Below are 21,909 nucleotides of genomic sequence, written 5' to 3' on the forward strand. Positions count from 1 at the left end.
ATCTTATAGTTAAACTTTTTCTACACATTTACTACATAACCAGAATTTCCCAGTAAAATGGGGAAAAATAGAAATTGTTTGAATTAATACCAGCTTAAAATTCTTGCTCACACACAGCAAGAGAGTCTACCAAATGAGTTGGTGTTGTCATATTCCTTCAAGAGAAGCCTCAGCAAGTTCAGTAACTGGATCAAAAAAAAAAAAAAAATCCTGTCAGGTTTAATATGTTAAAAATCTTGTGAGAAGAAAGTTTAAAAAAAACCCCAAAAACAAAGGTTCTCTGAGTTCATAGCATTCTTATCATTCACCTAACAACCCAGCTTTAAATATTCAGACATTCACAATATATTTCTACCAAATCAGCATCCTCAAAGTCTCTCAAATCCTGTCTTTCCTCTTTACCCCTAAAGCAACAGTGGAATTAATTATTTTGTTCTCTTTCTGTGGGGAGGGGTAGTTACCCCATCAGCCTCCTCTCTATTTTCCTGACAAACAGGCTATGCTTATCTAATTGTTCTTCTGAATATCTTTCTGTAAATGGCAGTTTTCAAATGTGGGTAACAGGACTACTTTATACACTTAAAAAAAAAAATTACTGAGGACCCCAAGGAATTTGTGTTTGTGTGGGTTATCAATATTTACTCTACAGATGGTCCTTAATTCATATGTTACCACATTAACTCAAACTCAAGTATATGAGAGATTTTACCTGAGTTATCACAAGGCTGTGCAAAAAGCAAAGACAGAGTTCCAGGGTGCCTAGGTTTTGTTTAGCATAGTACAGTGTGAATGGAAGATGGAAGATCGCTTGTACTAGAAATTATCGTTGAAACATTTATAAAATATTTAGTCACCAATTTATTTTAAAATAACTCATTAATCCCATGTTAACATAACTAAAAACTATGTTTTCCAAAAGAAAAAAAAAATAGCAAAAAGCACCTCATCTTACCTTTTTGCAAATTTCTTTAATATATGGCTTAACAGAAGGCAACTGGAATTCTCAAATCTGTATCTGCAGTCTGTTGAGTTCTGTCTAGTCCATATTCTCCATATATTTTAGCTAAATAGCTGTGTAGTTGGAAAAAAGAATATTTTTAAGTTTTTTCAGATAATTATTTGATATTACATCAAAACTCAACAAGAGGTAGAGTCTTAAAAGTTAGATGTAATTAAAGAATGTGAAAATATATCAAGTAACTTTTTATAATTTTTTCCATTACAATCCATTGATTTATCTTGCATTTTAAAGGATTTTACCCATGCAACATTTTTTTAGCATAATGAAATAGTCATTTGGAAAACATTAATTCATTGAATTATGCCAATCTTTGAAATGTTGACACTTTTCATTATAAAATATCAATAAAACAGCATTCATCAATCCCACTGATCTCATCAGAAATGACTTTAAGTATTAGGAAGCCATTAGGCTATCACAGGCGAATACAAATTTTCCAAAATTCCAATTTTTCTTTGAAAACACATGTTATTATTTGCAACAAATACTCTTAGTTGTTTTCCTTGAAGTGACAGCCTCACTTCACTCATTTTTGCAATATATATGTCAATACCCAAGTATGAGTAACAATATTTATTATGTTATTCTTTCAAGTAAAAATTATTTTCCATGAACCTATTCAGCTAGACACTCCAAAAAAAAAAGTTTTTTCTTGAGACAGTTATGGTTTGCATAAAAACTGCTTTATGTATACTTCCCATTTTATCACACAGAATATGAAAAAACATTTACTCAAGGGTCATGATTTAATAAAATCAATAATTTGTATTTTTTCACCAAGGACTTTCTAAAGTGACGCTGGATCTTTGTTTTTAACTGCAAAAATATAAAGACTACTAGTACTATTTGGTACTCCTAACTTCATGTGGGCTAAGACACCAGGAGTTTTACCCTTCATTGCTTTTCAAACATCAGTGCAAATAGCAAGCCAGTGGAAAAAAAAGCAAATAATGTCAGTATTATGAAAAAAAAAAAAGTTTTAACTTTGCAGACCCCCTGAATGTGTCTTAGGAACTCCCATGGAGCCACAGACCACACTTTGAGAATCACTGCCTTTAAACAAATCTGACCATATCAGACCCCTGCTTTAAAGACTTTCATCTTTTGTCCTAATGTCAAACAAATACACTTTAAACCTGATGTACAGAACTTTGACAATCTGGACGCCAGCTGCCTTTAGACTCTTGGCTGCCATTCCTATTTCACATGCTCTCTTTGCTCCCAGCACCTTGAGCTACTCACTAAGCATCTCACTCTGTGCCTTTCATCACTCTAGGCTTATGTGCAAGTGTTACTTTCCCCCTGATACCTTTCTATTTCTGTCTGAAAAAACTCCTGATTCTTTAAAATCTAATTCAAATGTTATTCATTCAACAAAATACTGGGAGCATCCATTCATCTTAGGCACTATTCTTAGAGCTGGAAGAACAGAGCTGAACAAGACATAAAAGAACTGTAATCTAACCTATTAGAACTGATTTAATAGAACTTAAATATTAAGGCACTGATAGGCAAAATAATAATAATAATAAACAAAAAATAAGGTCAAATGGTTTCAGATGGTGATAATTGCTATGAAAAAATAGGATAAAGGGATGGAGATTCACCAGGTAAGTCACAGATATTAGTTAAAATGTTCAGAGAAGAATTCTCTGTGGCAGTAATGTTTGATCTAAGACCTGGGAGATTTAAAGGAGTGAGTCAGGTCAAGAAAAGGGGAACGATTTTCTGGAAATGAACTTAGGGTGCTGGAAGAATAGAGAGAACCCTAAACCACAGAACTGATCATGACAAAGAGGCAGATGCTGAGGGGATCCATCCAAGTGAGGGAAGTGTAGGAGACAGAGGAAGCCTGAAAAAGCTCCAAGAGGACCCACAGTGCCTGTATGGATGGCAGTGTAAGCAGAGGTTTGGCTGCAGTGGTCTATCCACTGGAGAAGTCTGTGGTTTAGGGCCCAGGGGAAGCCTCCAAGCCCAGTTCTCAGGTCTCTGAGATGATTCCTTGAGCAACTATATATCTTGTAATATTTTTTTCCTTGAACTAGCTGACTTGGTTCTATTATTCATTGCTAAGAACCCTTACTGATATGAGTCTTAAATACACACACATGTACATATATATGCACATATTTAAAGCCTTGGGACTCATGACAAAATCTAAGGAGTAAATGTGGGGTGAGAGAGCAAAAGTGAACTCTTTTTGCTGCCTTTCAATAATTCATTATCTCCCCACATGGATCAGGTCAGCTAATAAACTCCTCACTGATAGCCCCTTCAGTTCCACCAGTTTAAGACAATGATTCTACTTGCTTGTACCCATTTTCCCCAAATGGCATTTTATCTTTATAGTCTCTGCCCACCACTTACTCCACATACCTAAGTTTCCCCTCTCTCTTAGTCAGGTTCTGATCATCTCAGGTGGTGTGAGATGTTGTAAAGAAATGAACATGGGAGGTTGAGGCACCAAGAAACTCAGGAAAGCAGAAGGCCTTTAGTAATATCCGAGGGGAAGGGTCAAAGCAAAGATAGGAGTCCAGAGAGAGCTGGAGCCTTGGCACCAATGAGAAATTCAGAGATGAAGCCGCCTGTTGGTCAGAGCAGGGTAGAGAGGAATGCATCTGAGAGACAAAGTGAAGAAGAAATCACATATCCTGGTCTCAGTCTGCTCCAATTGCCATAACCAAGTCCCACAAACTAGGTGGCTTAAACAACAGAAATTTATTATATTTTCTCACAGTTCTGGAGGCCAGAGTCCAAGATCAAGGTTCCAGCAGTGTTGTGTTCTTCTGAGGTCTCTCTCCCTAGCTTGCAAATAGCCATCATCTCACTGTGTCCTCACATGGTGTTTCCTCTGTGTGTATATCCCTGGAGTCCTTTTGTATGTCCAAATTTCCTCTTCCTATAAGGACACCAATCAGATTGGACTAGGGCCCATCCTAATGGCTTTGTTTTAACTTAATCACCACTTTAAAGACCTATCTCCAAATACAGACACACTCTGATATTCTAGGAATTAGGACTCCCATATATGAATTTTGAGTGGACACAATTCGGCACATAACAACCCTCAATGTTAGTCATTTACAATTCTTATTTATCATTTTTTTAAAAGAATATCTATCATCCTCACTTTTCTTACCTGCTTATCACCTGCCCTCTGTAATTCCCAGTTCATTTTTTACCTGGCTTATCTGGGTGAGACATAGTTTCCTTTTTTTTTTTTTTTTTTCTAAATAATCACTAATTTATTGGTATTTTACAATTTGAAAGACTTTGTAAAAGTTTTAATGTTTTATCTCATTTAATAATTAATTTTAGGCCCATTTTTTAAATGAGGAAACTGAAAGATATAACAATTAAGCAATTTTCCCAAAGTGGAAGAGTTACTAATTGGTGAAGCCAGGGTTCAGACTGCAGAGATCTGATTCAAGAACGTGGGCTCTAATCACCAAACAATATAGGCTGTTCCCTTAATCATGTCTGAACTACGATCTAGAACATAATTGCTGATCTTATCTTCCTTCCATGATAATTTATGCATGAAATTAGTGCTCTAAAAAGCAAATGCTAGGGCTTCCCTGGTGGCGCAGTGGTTGAGAATCTGCCTGCCAATGCAGGGGACACGGGTTCGAGCCCTGGTCTGGGAAGATCCCACATGCTGTGGAGCAACTAGGCCCGTGAGCCACAACTACTGAGCCTGTGCGTCTGGAGCCTGTGCTCTGCAACAAGATAGGCCGCGATAGTGAGAGGCCCATGCACCGCGATGAAGAGTGGCCCCTGCCTGCCGCAACTAGAGAAAGCCCTTGTACAGAAACAAAGACCCAACACAGCCAGAAATAAATAAATATTTTTTAAAAAAAGTAAATGCTAGAAAAAGTCCTTACATAATGTATTAGTTTTCTATTGCTGTATAACAAACTACTAAAGCTTAGCAGGTTACAAGAATACCCATTTGTTATCGCAGCCTCCATGGTCAGTGTTACAGGCTCAGTACAACTGGATTTTCTGCTCAGGGTCTCACAAGGGTGAAATCAATGTGTCAGCTAAGCTGTGTTCTCATCTGAGTCCAGGATCATCTTCAGGGTTCATTCAGGTTGTTGGCAAAAGTAGTTTTTTGCAGGTGTAGGGCTGAGGCCCTCATCTTGCTGGCTATTGACTGGGGGCCACTCTCAACACTTATCAGCTTCTCTCTATATGGCCCTCTAACGACATGGTAGCTTACTTCTTCAAAGCCAACAAGAGAATCTGTCTCTCCAGTCTCAAAGATGGATTACAAGACACTACTATGAACATTATGTGAAAAATTGGACATCCTAGAAGGAATTGATCAATTCATAGAAACATGCAAACTAAGAAACCTGAATCATGAAGAAATAGAAAATCTGAACAGCCCAATAATAAGTAAGATTGAGTCAGTAATCAAAAACCTCCCAAAAAGTCCAGGACAAGATAATATCATGGATGAATTCTACCAAGCATTTAAAGAAGAATTGATGCCATTCCTTCTCAAACACTACCAGAAAAATTGATGAGAAAGGGATACTCCCAAACTCATTTTACAAGGCCAGCATTACCCTGATACTGAAGCTAAATAAGGACACTACAAAGAAAAACAAAACAAAACAAAAACAAACCAAAAAACCACTACAGGCTAATATCCTTCAAGAATTTGGATGCAAAAATTCTCATTAAAATATTAGCAAACTGAGTTCATCAACACATTAAAAGGATCATACACCATGATCAAGTGGGATTTACTCCTGGAATGTAAGGATGGTTCAACATAGGTAAATCAATAAATGTGACACATTATATTAATAGAATGAAAAATAAAAATCATATCATCTTAATAGATGCTGAAAAAGCATTCAATAAAATTCAATATCCCTCATGATAGAAACTCTCAACAAAGTGGGTTAAACATATCTCAAGATAATAAAGGCCATATATAACAAGTCCACAGGTAACATCACACTCAAGAGTGAAAAAGGTTGAAGTTTTCCCTCTAAGATCAGAAATAAAACAAAGGACGCCCAATCTCACCACTCCTATTCAAAATAGTACTGTTAAGTCCTAGCCAGAGGAATCAAGCAAGGAAAAGGAAACCCTGATGTGCTGTTAGTGGGAATGTAAATTGGTAGAGCCATGATGGGAAACAGAATGGAGATTCCTCAAAATATTAAAAATAGACCTACCATGTGATCTAGCAATCCTACTTCTGTGTATATATTCAAAGGAGATTAAATAAAATCCTTATCTGAAGAGATATCTGTATTTCCATGTTCATTGCAGCATTATTCAATAGCCAAGATATGGAAACAGCCTAACTGTCCATCGACAGATGAATGGATAAAGAATGTGTGATGTATGTATTCAATCATGAGAAAGAAGGAAATCCTGCCATTTGCAACAACATGGATGGACTTTGAGGGCATTATGCTAATTTATATGTTAGACAGACAAAAATACCATATGATCTCATTTATAAGTGAAATTTAAAGACAATGAACTAATAGAGAGATTGGAAAATTGGTTGCCTGGGGCTGAGGGGTGGGGAAAATGGAGAGATATTGGTCAAAGGGTACAAACTTTAAGTTGTAAGATGTATAAGTTCTGGAGATCTAATTACAGCATAGTAACTATGGTTAACAATATTGTATCATATACTTTAAAGTTGCTATGAGTAGAGCTTTAATGTTCTCATCATAACAACAACAGCAACAAAATGGTAATTATGGGAAGAGAAGGATTCGTCAACTAACCTTATTGTGGTAATCATTTTGCAATATAAATATGTATCAAATCGTTTACTTTACTCAAAGTCTACCGATCTAAATGTTAATCTCATCCCAAAATACACTTACAGAAACATCCAGAACAATGTTGGACCAAATATCTTGGCACCACGACCCAGGCAAGTTGACATATATAAAATTAACCATCACACCCACCCACCCACTCTGATCTTGGATAGAATCACCCAGTCATTGTACTTTTTTAAAACAAAGTGGCGAACTTTTTAGTTTTTTGGTTTTCTACTCTTAAGATCAATGATTTATGGGAGACTAATGTAGAATGCCTCAGAGTGAACCCTGTAATCATTGAGGATGTCTTCAGGCAATTACAAGGAAAGGTCAAGGCAAAGCTACTGTTGAATACTAAAATCATGTTGAATTTAAAATGAGAGTTGTTTCTACCCTGGTGAGATTCATCCTGACTCACTGAAGTAGGATTCATTAAGATGGATAACCCAAGTTCTACTTGTTTTATAAATCTATCATTTAAAAATATTTAGAAATTACCAGCAGCATCCCAGCCTGAGCGGTAGAGAAAAATGCAATATGGACACTGCCCTTAAAGGACTTACAATCTAGTAAGGGGAAAAAAAGTAGAAATCAATACATGGTCACAGGCACACACAAACATTTCTGGTAAATGTTGTTTTTTAATCTTCAGAGAATGAGGTTCTCAGTAAAAGATGGAGAGATGCTTAGCCATGTAATTCATCTTTCCTGGAGCCAAGGAAAAATAAAAATGAAGGCTGGGAGGTAAAGATGGATAAGATTTGAAAACCTGAAGGAAACTGGAAGATCCAAACAAGGTGACAAAAATAAAAAGATTAATATAGCTTATCTGGGAGTAAATAGAAGATGGCTTGAGGGAGAATAAACTTGATATTGATGGGACCTTCCAGTTTCACAGAATTTGCAAATGCCACTTACAGTTCATTTTACCTTCCATAAATTCAAGGATATAAATGCTGAAAATTTTATGAAAGTTCTTCAGACAATTGTCTTTAAAATACAAAAGCAAAGTTTCTAGCTAGAAATCATCACCTGTCTGACCTCTTTACTTTCCAATAATTTGTATTACCATCAATTTCAGTTATTTCTCTTCCCTGAGCCACTCTATGCAAAGTGAAAAATAATTTATTGGGTCACAGGAACTCGTGTATACTTAAAAAGACAACAGACCAAAAATGTCTCTTTGATCTCCAGATTCACTCCCAAGCTAAGTGACTTTCACTCCTGAACAACAGTTTTACAATATGTACAATCAGAATACGTATCACAAAAATGGACCACACATCCCAAAGAAGAAATGTCATTTATAGCACTGTATTTAAGATTGGGAGCTCTGGACCAAAATTGCCTGTGGAGTGCTTAGAATTGTGTAGCGAACATGATAAATTCAATTAATTTATAGATATTAATCCTATTTACTATAAAAAAAACAAATTATACACCACCTGGCATAGCATCAACTAATTGACAGTGCTGAAAATTTAATTGAGAAATGTAAGATGCAAAAGGGAGCTTCTGAAAGTTTGTTTTTAAAGAAAGATGAGGATAAAAGATGGAGAAACCAAAATGTTTATAATAGCATTTGTTTTCCATCTTAACATGCTGAAATTTTGCAAGCGTTATCAGATTAGAACAGATATAATGATCCTTTTGGGGGAGGAAGTTCTAGAAATTTGTTTTCCCTAATTCTTCTTTCTCAATCAGCCTATTTTAAAAAATAGATGATTTCTTTCTGGGAAGCATATTGCTATTCTTTTCCATGAAATGAATTTCTAGACTCACATGTTGGTAACAGTTATAACCAGCACTTCTATAAAAGAATAAAGATTGTTTTCAGGATTTCTATGTTAGTCACCATGTAGTAGTTATAGATAATCCAAGCTGTTAAATTTTCAAGGGCACTGCTGCTTTGCAGAGCATAATGCTGATTTTCTTATCTCAGCAATGCCGCCTTTAGTTATTTTTGTGATCTTGATCCTCCTGTATCCTTTTTTTTTGGTAGATTCAAAACAATATTTCTTTTGTCCTGATTTCCCTCATTAGTTTAAAATAGAATTTTGACTTTGAGTGTTTCATGTGTACATAGAAATGAATCCTGAAAACTTTCTCCATGGTGTTGTGATTAATTTGTATTCTTTAACAGGAGCTTTAAAAAAAGAAAACAAAAAAAACCTTTTCCTATTACTGAAATCATATACCTTTTTTGTGACTAAAATAAAAAGCATCTGTCAATCCAATTCTTTAGTAATGTTGATATACCATATGCATTCAATTCAGTAATTTAATGGCATAAAGTTTATTCAAAAATATATTTATATGTATGTATTTTTATATATTAGTGACTTACTGAACCAAGGTGAAAATATCTTGCTATTCCTTAATCTTACTAAATATTTTCAACAACATATTCTAGGATTTACAGCACACAAAATGTGTAAGCCTGACAGATATGTTCTAGTTACTTTTAGTTTGGTAGGCATTTTTCTACTCTATCTCCAAATAAAGTTTTCTAAAAAGTCAAAAAATGTCAAGACCTTGTTCTGTTTCAATAAGGAGTCCTAATACATCTTACTAGATGGAGAAATAACATTATAAACTTCCCTTGGGCTCCAAGATACTGCCAGTTGGACACTCTGACCTCTTTTACAAAAAAAGGAAATGAAAACATTCAGCACTTTATAACAGGATGCCTCTGATGGATTTGGTTATACAAGGTTATAGCTGTCAATTGGAAATGCCTAGTCTGCCTCAGTTTGAATCACCTTTCTCGTTTTTCTTCTGCAAGAAAAAGAAATCTGAATTACTTAAGACAAGAGAAGCTTTACCCTAAACTAAGAGGAAAATGGCAACATGTACAAATTTTCATCTTTAGTCATTTTTTTAGCCATATACACTTGTGCAAATTATTCTGAACCTATAAAACTGCATAAGATTATGCTATGAAATGCTGAGCGGTAGAAAATAGGATCATCAATTTATCTCAGGGAAGCGAACAAGGCTTCCTTCAGTACTTAAGATTGAATGTATCCTAAAATCATAGATGGAAATTCTAAATTCCAGAATAGGTTAATTTGAAAAGTTATAATTATTCTACAATTAAAATTTATTCTCAGTGTCTAAGAAAACTCCCTGGCAGAAATGCAATGCCATTTCATTACTTGGTATATCTCTCATAATTTAAAAAATGCCCCTTCCAAACTGTTAAATGGTGAACTGCTGAAACTATAAACCAATGCATTTGATGCTAACCACAACTAATCATTAAGTAGTCTGTGTGAGCCCAATAATATGAGTTCATAAGGAATCTATGTTTTAAAAATTATTTTATATATATTATTATAATCATATATCAGTTGAGCAAATAACAATACAAATGTGTCTGCAGATACAATGAAGTGTAACTAACATGCAGTACCGATTAGTGTTTTAAGAAAAAAATCTATAATGTAAATATAAAAGATAGAGATAAGATTAAGTGAAGAGCGTATGAACGTGGGCAATAATGAACAAGAAGTACTTTAAAGAACTTGAGCTATGTTTATGGGAGAACCCATTGTACATCAGGAGTACAAAGAGTGCAACAGTGACATAGGGTCTATGATCTGGTGGGGTGGGAGTGAAGCCTGGAGCAGGCAAGCGTTCACATGTGGAAAAGGAAAGAGCAGGATGTGTTCCAGGAACTAGGAGAAATTGTGAGCATCGTTTGGGGAAACTGGTAAGGAGGGAAGATAAATAGAAGTAAATAGATGGTAGATTACATAGGACCTTGTAAACCACAGAAAGCTTTTGGACTCTATTCTAAGCACAGTAGGGACCCTGTGATTGGCTTTTAAGCAGCGGAGCTTCATAATCAGATTTCCTCTTTAGGAACATTTCCTTGGCTCTAGTGGGGTAAATGACAGGAGATCAGGGTCTATCATAGAGGAATACAATACTATAGTTAGTAGACGTTAATGTGGTATTTGAAGGAGATGATAATGGCCTTAAGTAGTAAAGTATCACTGAGAGTAGAGTAAGGTGAGTGGATTCCAGAGATATATTAATATATTAGTGTTAATAGTAGGAAAGGGAGAATACAGAGTTAGGAAAGGTGCCTTGGGGGTCTGTCTTGGGCAACTGACTGGTGAGTCTATGTGTCATTCCCTAGCAGAATAGACTTTGAAAAGGAAGAGCAATGGGGATCTGGGGGATAGCAGAGATGATGAGTTGCCACTTTGACATGTTGTGTCATGTCATCCAAGGGATCCTGGGCTGTAGGGAGTTGGATGAACAGATAGATTTAGGAGAAGAATCTGGATTTGAATTAGAGATTTGAAATTCATTCTTAAATAAGTATAATTGAAAATGGGAATGGGTGAAAACTCTCAGAGAATTATGGGGGAAAAAAGCAAAAGTAATTTCAAAGGCAGAACCCTAAGAAACATTGACATTTAAAGAGTAGGCTAAGAAAGAAAAGCCTGAAAGAGGACACTGTCAGAAAAGTGGGAGGAAACTTACTTTAATTATAAAAGTGACCTTGGTAAAGAAATGTTTTTGTATTGCACGAGGCTAATCTATTTTAAGAGTGTTACTCTCATATGTTGGAAAATGAATAAAAACAGAGCAATGCCTGGAGGTAGAAATATCAGGAAAAAAGAAGCTAAGGAATCACATTCATTTATCCATCTACTCACTGATACATTCAGGGGCTTCCTATTAAGGATTCATTGTGAAATCCTGTAAACGATGTTACAGCAAGTATAAACATAAATTAAGCACAGAGTCTGGCTTTCAGGAGCTTATGCACTACAGTAAGAAATGAAAAATGTATTTTAATAAATAATTTGAGGGGGAACAGGACATGTTTCCTAAAGGAAGCATAGAAAACATACTAAAGAAGGCCAGAAAAAGAATACAGAGCCCTGCCACAGGGTCAGGCACAATGTAGATTCTCAACGTACATGTTGAATCAATTTGTGCCGTCCAGCTGGAGGGGTTAAAAAAAGCTTTCTGTAGAAGTTGGCATTTGCCATTAAAATAGGAGAATTTCTAATATTTAAATATAAGAGAGAGATAAATCAGTAGCAGGTACAAGGGCAGCAGCTGGAGCAACTTAATCTGGAGTAAAGACCTGAGAAATGTGTTCATTTTAAAAATATTTTGAGCATCTATTTCCTCGTTACAAACTAAAGAAAACAGTTCATTTTTGTGGCAGTGGCAGTTTCTGATCAAAAGCTAAAAATAACAATTGATGATGTCTAAAACACTTATAAATACATTCATATTTCATCCTCAGAGACAACTTTGATAATCAGGACAGTTATTTCTACACATGTAAACCAAGACCTGAATGGGTAAATGCAATAGAATCTAAGTCTTTGCAGTGTCCTACACCTTAAATTTTAGAATATTCTGGCCATTTTCATCATGACATTCTCAGTAAATAATTCTAGACTAATTAAAACTGTATAATGCCATTAAAAGCGGATTATAATTCCCGGTCATAACAGCTGAGAATAGAAGAGCCTGAGAGAGCAAGTACAGTTTGTGTGTGTTGGGTTCTGTGTCTTGTGCATGCTGAGGGCTTCAGAAGGAAATACTGAGACGGTTTAAAGTGAAGAGCTTCAGCAGAGGCTGTGCATATTAAATAGACAAAACACAGTGTGGAAATTTAAGTGATCTGAGATTTAAGTAACCATTTGGAAGCCTAGTTTCTGGTCCTGGACTCATGATTTCATCTTAAGTCAGCTGCTAATTCTCTGAATAATAACAGTTTTACAGCATTTGCTGTATGAAGAATGCCTGTTAACTTAGAAGTCTGAATTTCAAAAAGACTAATGCACAATTTTTTAATTAAGATACCTTTTGTGCTATCTTCTTAAAATAGTATAGCAGAAAGCAGTACATTTACTTAAATTTCTAATGATCATTTTCAAATATACTGAAACACTTATTTGGGCAGACCTGTTATATGCTACTAACACGTCAGTACTTATAGTTTATATCTCGCTCAGTGTTAATACCCTAAAGTTATGTATAATACAAGTTTCAAATACCTGCCCTCGATATGTGTTGCAATCCAATGTGATAACGCTAATGAAAAGTGGTATGTTTCCTCTTTGGTTATTTGAACAAGGAACACAACTAGAAGTGTGTGAGGTGCCTCTTAGGCCATCTGCTAGCTCCCTTGATTACTAAATGTGCCCCATGAGTGCTTGAAGACAGAGCCTTGCAAAGGCATTGGGTCTGCCAAGCTTCTACTTAACCATTCTTGAACTTATGCCAGTTTTAGCTTTCTGTCCTAAGTTTAATGCCTTTGTCGGGCACACAAAAAGTAAAATCACTTCCAGTATTTCAACTGAAGAGCATCCCTACCCAGGAAGTAAGAAGGACATTTTATATTCATGTTATGAGTGTGCAGTGGGAATAGAGAAGAGTTAACCCTGGTTCTGACATACAGATCTGAGTTACTCTTAGCTAGAAAGCACTCTTCTCCTATTTTATATTTCACACCCCTATACTAAATTGTAATTGATGTTTCTCAAAATCTTAAATCTTCCTAGGAATTCTATGAGCTTTTAGAAGAAACTAAAGCAGGATTCTTTTTTTTTTCCTTTCAGGAACAAACATCCATACATTTAAAAATATTCACCTACACATGTCTTATGTCTTCTGAATGGCCAGCCATGCTGAAGACTTTGTTCTTTTTTTTTTTTTTTAATTGGAGTATAGTTGATTTACAGTGTTGTGTTAGTTTCAGGTATACAGCAAACTGCTTCAGTTATACATATACATATATCTATTCTTTTTCAAGTTCTTGTCCCATTAGGTTATTACTGATTATTGAGTAGAGTTCCCTAAGCTATACAGTATATCCTTGTTGGTTATCTATTTTAAATATAGTAGTGTGTATATGTCAATCCCAAACTCCTAATTTATCCCCCCCCCTACCTTTCCCCATTGGTAACCATAAATTTATTTTCTATGTCTGTGAGATAAAGGCCATATATGACAAACCCACAGCTAACAACATCACATTCAACAGTGAAAAGCTGAAAGCATTTCCTCTAAGATCAGGAACAAGACAAGGATGTACACTCTCGTGACTTTTCTTCAACATAGTTTTGGAAGTTCTAGCCATGGCAATCAGAGAAGAAAAAGAAATAAAAGGGATCCAAATTGGAAAAGACAAAGCAAAACTCTCATTGTCTGCAGATGACATGATACTATACATAGAAAATCCTAAAGATGCTACTAGAAAACTAGTAGAGCTCATCAGTGAATTCAATAAGGTTGCAGGATACAAAGTTAATACACAGAAATCCCTTGCATTCCTATATACTAACAACAAAAGATCAGAAAGAGAAATTAAGGAAACAATCCCATTTACCATCACATCAAAAAGAATAAAGTATCTGGGAATAAATCTACCTAAGGAGGCAAAAGACCTGTAATCCATGAACTATAAGATGCTGATGAAAGAAATCGACGGTGACATAAATAGATGGAAAGATATGCCATGTTCTTGAACTGGAAGAATCAATATCATCAGAATGACTACAATACTCAAGACAATCTACAGATTCAATGCAATCCCTATCAAATTACCAATGGCATTTTTCGCAGAACTAGAAAAAAAATTTTTTTAAAATTTGTATGGAGACACAAAAGACCCTGAATAGCCAAAACCATTTTGAGAAAGAAAAACAGAGCTGGAGGAATCAGGCTTCCCAACTTCAGACTATACTACAAAGCTACAGTTGTCAAAACAGTATGGTACTGGCACAAAACAGAAATATAGATCAATGGAACAAAATAGAAAGCCCAAAAATAAATCCACACACCCATGGTCAATTAATCTATGACAAAGGAGGCAAGAATAAACAATGGAGAAAAGACAGCCTCTTCGATAAGTGGTGCTGGGAAAACTGAAAAGCTACATGTAAAAGAATGAAATTAGAACACTTCCTAACACCATACACACACACAAAAAAACACCTCAAAATGGATCAAAGGCCTAAATGTAAGATTGGATACTATAAACTTAGAGGAAAAACACAGGCAAAACACTCTTTGACATAAATTGCAACAATATCTTTTTGGATCCACCTCCTAAAGTAATGAAAATAAAAATAAAAATAAACAAATGGGACCTAACTAAACGCAAAAGCTTTTACACAGCAAAGGAAACCATAAACAAAACAAAAAGACTGTGTTTTTAATGTGTCTGTATTTGTGTGTATCATCTAGGCATGCATATCAAATATATAATTCTTTTATTTTAATAAATTTATTTAGTCTATTTATTTTGGGCTGCATTGGGTCTTTGTTGCTGCAGGAGGGCTTTCTCTAGTTGCGGCAAGCAGGGTCTACCCTTCCTTGCAGTGCATGGGCTTTTCATTGCGGTGGCTTCTCTTGCTGTGGAGCACAGGCTCTAGGTGCACAGGCTTCAGTAGTTGTGGATCGTGGGCAATAGAGTGCAGGCTCAGTAGTTGTGGCGCATGGGCTTAGCTGCTCCATGGCATGTGGGATCTTCCCAGACCAGGGCTTGAACCCATGTCCAATACATTGGCAGGCACATTCCTAACTGCTGCACCACCAGGGAAGCCCCCACTTGAAGCTCTCTTTCTATGAAAAACATTCTGAAACAAGTGTAACATACCTGCTATTTTCAGACAAACCATTTTCAAGTAGTATAGCTAGCCGCCCATATCCATGGCAAGAAAAATGTCAGGTAGGATGGCAGTAGGTTTGTTTTTTTTTTAAACATCTTTATTGGAGTATAATGGCTTTACAGTGTTGTGTTACTTTCTGCTGTATAACAAAGTGAATCAGCTATATGCATACGTATATTCGCATATCCCCTCCCTCTTACTTCTCCCTCCCACCCTCCTTATCCATCCCCTAGGTGGTCGCAAAGCACCAAGCTGATCTCCCTGTGCTATGTGGCTGCTTCCCACTAGCTATCTATTTTATATCTGGTAGTGTATATATGTAAATGCTACACTCTCACTTCATCACAGCTTACCCTGCCCCCTCCCTGTGTCCTCAAGTCCATTCTCTATGCCTGTGTCGTTATTCCTGTCCTGCCCTTAGGTTCATCAGAAGCATTTTTTTTTCTTTTTTTAGATTCCATGTACATGTGTTAGCATATGGTATTTGTTTTTCTCTTTCTGACTTACTTCACTCTACATGACAGACTCTAGGTCCATCCACCTCACTACAAATAACACAATTTCGTTTCTTTTTATGGTGAGTAATATTCCATTGTATATATATACTACATCTTCTTTATCCATTCATCTGTCGATGGACACTTAGGTTGCTTCCATGTCCTAGCTATTGTAAGTAGTGCTTCAGTGAACATTGTGGTACATGACTCTTTCTGAATTATGGTTTCCTCAGGGTATATGCCCAGCAGTGGGATTGCTGGGTTGTATGGTAGTTCTGTTTTTAGTTTTTTAAGGAACTGTTCCATACTGTTCTCCATAGGGGCTGTATCAAGTTACATTCCATGAACAGTGCAAGATGATACCCTTTTCTCCACACCCTCTGCAGCATTTATTGTTTGTAGATTTTTTGATGATGGCCATTCTGACTGATGTGAGGTCATATGTCATTGTAGTTTTGATTTGCATTTCTCTAATGATTAGTGATGTTGAGCATCTTTTCACATGTTTGTTGGCAATCTGTATATTTTCTTTGGAGAAATGTCTATTTAGGCCTTCTGCCTATTTTTGGATTCGGTTATTTATTTTTTGGATATTGAGCTGCATGAGCTGCTTGTATATTTTGGAGATTAACGCTTTGTCAGTTGCTTCCTTGGCAAATATTTTCTCCCATTCTGAGGGTTGTATTTTCATCTTGTTAATGGCTTCCTTTGCTGTACAAAAGCTTTTAAGTTTCATTAGGTGCCATTTGTTTATTTTTGTTTTTATTTCCATTTCTCTAAGAGGTGGGTCAAAAAGGATCTTGCTGTGATTTATGTCATAGAGTGTTCTGCCTATGTTTTCCTCTAAGAGTTTTATAGTGTGTGGCCTTACCTTTAGGTCTTTAATCCATTTTGAGTTTATTTTTGTGTATGGTGTTAGGGAGTGTTCTAATTTCATTCTTCTACATGTAGCTGTCCAGTTTTCCCAGCACCATTTAAGATATCCACTTTAAATGTAAACACACAGATTATAAGTGAATAGATGGAGAGAAATATAATATTATTGAAAAGGCTGTCTTTTCTCCATTGTATTCTCTTGCCTTCTTTATAAAAGATAAGGTGACCATATGTGCATGGATTTATCTCTGGGCTTTCTATCCTGTTCCATTGATCTATATATCTATTTTTGTGCCAGTACCATACTGTCGTGATTACTGTAGATTTGTAGTATAGTCTGAAGTCAGGGAGCCTGATTCCTCCAGCTCCATTTTTCGTTCTCAAGATTGCTTTGCCTATTTGGGGTCTTTTGTGTTTCCATACTGTGAAAGTTTTTGTTCTAGTTCTGTGAAAAAATGCCATTGGTAGTTTCTGTGAAAGTTTTTGTTCTAGTTCTGTGAAAAAATGCCATTGGTAGTTTGATAGGAATTGCTTTGAATCTGTAGATTGCTTTGGGTAGTATAGTCATTTTCACAGTGTTGATTCTTCCAATCCAAGAACATGGTATCTCTCTCCATCTGTTTGTATAATCTTTAATTTCTTTCATCAGTGTCTTATATTTTTCTGCATACTGGTTCTTTGTCTCCTTGGGTATGTTTATTCCAAAGTATTTTATTCTTTTTGTTGCAGTGGTAAATGGGAGTGTTCCCTTAATTTCTCTTTCAGATTTTAATCATTATCTACAATCACTTTGAACATGAGTGGTGTAAATGCACCAATTAAGACAGAGATTCTAAAAGTGGATTAAAAAAAAATGACCCAACTATACACTATGATTGTTTTTAAGATATCCACTTTAAATATAAACACACACACATTATAAGTGAATAGATGGAGAGAGATATACTATGCCAACACCAATCAAAAGAAAGTAGAAGTAAACTATATTAATTTCAGGAAGGGTAGATTTCAGACCCAGGAATGTTATCAGGGATAAGTAAGGACATTACATAATGATAAAGGGGTCAATTCTTCAAAGAGACATAATCCTCAATGCACCTAACAATAGAGCACCCAAATACAGTACATGAGGCAAAACTGATAGAATTACAGGGAGAAATACATGAATCCACTATCATAATTGGAGACCTCAACACCCTTCTATCAGAAATGGACAGATCCAGCAGGCAGAAAATCAATAATGAAGTCAGCAACATCATCAATCAACAGGATATGATGGACTAGTCTACAATTGGAACAACTGGACATACGTATGCAGAAAATGAATCTAGACACAGACCTTAAACCTTTCTCAAAAAAACTCAAAATGAATCACAGACTTAAATGTGAAATGTAAATTATACATCTCCTAGTAGATAACAGAAAATCTATATGTCCTTAGGTTTGACAATGACTTTTTAGGTACAATACCAAAGGCATGAATCATGAAAGGAAGAATTAATAAACTGGACTTCATTAAAATTTTAAATTTCTGCTCTTTGAAATACAATGTCAAGAGAACAAGAAAACAATCCACAGACTGGGAGAAAACATTTGCAAAAGGTATGCCTGATAAAGAGTGTTATCCAAAATATACAAAGAACTTTAAAAACTCATCCATAAGAAAAAACCTGATTAAAATACAGATCAAATAACTTAATAGACACCTCATCCAAAAAGATACACAGATGGCAAATAAGCAGATGAACATCGTATGTCATCAGGGAAATGTAAATTAAAGTAGCAATGAGATACCAGTGTATGCCTGTTAGAGTGGCCAAAATCTAGAACACTGGCAATGCCAAATGCTGGTAAGAATGCAGAGCAACATCAACTCTCATTTATTGTTGGCGAGAATGCTACATGGTATAGCCACTTTGGAAGACAGTTTGGTGATTTCTTAGAAAATTAAAAATAATACTCTTACCATTTGATCCAGTAATTGTCCTTCTTGGTATTTACCCAAAGGTGTTGAAAACTTATGTTGACACACAAACCTGCACATGAATGTCTATAGCAGTTTTAGTTATAAATTCTAAAACGTAGAAGCAATCAAGATATCCTTCAGTAGGTGAATAGGAAAACAACTATTGTACATCGAGACAATGGAATATTATTTACTGCTAAAAAAAAAAATCAGCTATCAAGCCATGAAAAGACATGCAGGGAACTTAAATGTGTATTATCAAGTGAAAGAAACCAATCTGAAACGGCTGCTTTCTATATGATTACAACTCCATGACATTTTAGGAAAGGCAATATTATGGAGACATTAAAAAGTTCAGGGTTGCCAGAGTCAGGAAGGAAGGAAGGAAACAGATGGAGCATAAAGGGTTTTAAGGGCAGTGAAATTACTGTGTATCATGCTGTAACAGTGAATACATGTCATTAGAATTTGGTCCAAACTCACAGAACGTATAACACCAAGAATGAACCCTAATGCAAATTACAGACTGGGTGATAACGATGTCATTGTAGTTTCATCAGTTGTAACTGATGCACCTCACTGCTGGGGGATATTGATAATGGAGGAGGCTATGCATTTGTAGGGGCAGGGCTTATAGGTGTGAAATATCCCACCTTCTTTTCAATTTTGCTATGATCCTAAAACTGCTCTAAAAAATAAAGAATCAAGAATATAATGGTTGCTTTATGTAACCATTAGGTTTGGGGGCAAATTTCAAAGGCATCACTGAAAATGATGTATCAGTGATACATCTATCAAAATGAGATGTATCTATCATTTTGTTTCTGCTGACCTCCTCCTCGTTTCTTCATCGTATCTGCTTCCTGGATAAACACTATCTGCCCAAGAAAAGAAGAAAAAGAGAGAGAGAGAGAGAGATGGAAGGAAGGAAGGAAGTAGGGGAGAAGGAGGGAGGGAGGGAGAAAGAGAGGAAAAGAGAGAAACGTACTGCCAGTTTTTTAAAATTACCTTGTGATTATACTCTTATTCTTGTGTGTAATGTCAAACCATAACACACAAACAAGATGCACTGTACAAATGAAAAAACATCAATGCTTAACCAATTTACGTTTTGGCAGATTTACTAATAAAAGTAGATAAACTACCCAAGCCCAGGCTATGAGAAAGAAAAATAAGTTTGGAGACTAGAGAAGCTGGTTCAATAATAAAGAACAGGAAGTGTCTACCATTTAAATTGGATGTTTTTCTTATTGTTGACAGTTTAGTCCCAAAAGACTTTTCATTATCTGGTCCCAGTATAGGAGGAAGGAGCAAAGTGGGCTCCAAAATGCCAGTGAGACATGCAAGGGCTACAGAGATCAAATACAAGAGATGCCAGCGTTTATTTACCTGCAGTACTTAGGAATTTTTCCTTTTTGAGGTGAGAGCATTCTGGCCTCATTCTCTCCTTCTCAGTGCTCAATCTCATGCACTTAGATATATTCCCAGGGGCTCTTTTATTCTTTGAAACAGAAATCTTTGCAGACGTTTTTCCTAATTTATTTTCAGTTTATTTTCTTTAACCTTGAACTTATTTAAAAGTCTTACCTTCTTAAAAATATATTGCAAAAGGAGTAGCAAAATCTGCAGAAAACAAACCTATGAGGATCAAAAAAAATCTCACTTCTTTCCTTTATGATGCTTTAAAACACGTTTGTATGTCTAGGTCTTGGTAAATTTATAAGTATAAATATAAAAATAAATATAAATGTAAATGGCTTTCATTATAGAGAATGATTATATTGACCTATATAATTAAACAGCAGACTAAATATCCTGAAAATCTCCAATTACCAAACACCAAGAAATATTGGGATACAACTATAAACACCTCTTTAAATGCACAGAGGAGCTCTTAAGAGTTAGGGAACTTGCTGGTGGCCTTAAAACTGAGAATGTAAGTGAAAATAAGATACCCCCTAATCTACCCTCAGTGAAGATGGTCTGGGAAAAAAAATCTGATCTCACTGCTAGTTTGAAAAAAGAAAACAAAAAGACACCTGACTGCCAGGCCTGGAATTTGGATGGAATATATGTCTCCTCCAGAAATCATAATAAAATTCCTCTCTTCACACAATTAAAGATTTAAATGTACAGTAGTAGAATGGCCCAAAGAGTCCCAAGAAAAGAGCTGAAGAGGGGTCCAAGTTTGGTAACAGTCTAGAGTTCCTGGCCAAAATGAAAAAAAAAAAAAAAATTAACATAACAACTTGAGCCTCATAGCATTTCTTTAAATCTAAAAATACAACTCTATTTTTAAAACAATAATGAAATTAGCCACATGAATGAGACTGTACAGATAAAAATGTCAGAAAGAATTTCAGATGGTCGACTTACTAAATATCAAACCTTAAATAAATATGCTTAAAATGCTTTAAGGTAAAACCAAGAAACATAAGAATGTTTTAAACATCGTGAAAACAATAATAATGATAAATAATAATAATAGAAAAGAGCCTAGAAAGACAAAGAGATGGAGATGAAATGAGGCTGAGAAACAGGGAAGAACCATGTCTAAATTAGAAATAGTTTCCAGAGAAAAGAACAGAGAATGGGGGAGAAAAAAACATACAAAAAGAACATCTGAGAAATTCCCAGTATTCATGAAGGACATAAATTCACAAATTCAGAGAGCCTAACAAATTGGAGTCAAGATAAATAATAAATCCATACCTTGATACATAATAGTGAAACAAAAGAGCACAGAGTCAAAAAGTTATCAAAAGCAACTGGAAACCACAGAATAATGTTAACAATTTTTATAACACTTTTATCTTTAGATGCATGATACTAAAGATTTACATTTAGTACTATATAAAGTCACTTGAAATAAATCCTTTCTGTTATGTTACCAAAAATAAATAAATAAATAAATAGAAGCAGCTGGAAGGAAAAGAGAGATTATCTAGAAAGGGATATCATTTAGTCAGACACCAGACTAATTAATGACAACAACAACAAAAAAAGGGGGAAAATATGGTCAATTTCCTGAGAAGAAATATTTATCAATTTATGATTTGTAAAACATCAAACTGTAATTCAACAATAAAGA

At 35.4% G+C, this 21,909-nt stretch overlaps 1 long non-coding RNA gene across 1 annotated transcript in view; it reads right to left on the bottom strand.

The window, feature by feature from the left end:
* Positions 1 to 952: 952 nt before the first annotated feature.
* LOC136794169 (uncharacterized) overlaps positions 953 to 21,909 on the bottom strand; it is a 475,677-nt gene continuing 454,720 nt past the window's right edge. The window contains exon 3 of the long non-coding RNA XR_010840541.1: positions 953 to 1,071. This is a non-coding gene — a long non-coding RNA (uncharacterized lncRNA). The remainder of the gene's footprint in view (positions 1,072 to 21,909) is intronic.

Source organism: Kogia breviceps, chromosome 4, assembly GCF_026419965.1.
Source record: "Kogia breviceps isolate mKogBre1 chromosome 4, mKogBre1 haplotype 1, whole genome shotgun sequence".
In the NCBI taxonomy this organism is placed as follows: Eukaryota; Metazoa; Chordata; class Mammalia; order Artiodactyla; family Physeteridae; genus Kogia; species Kogia breviceps.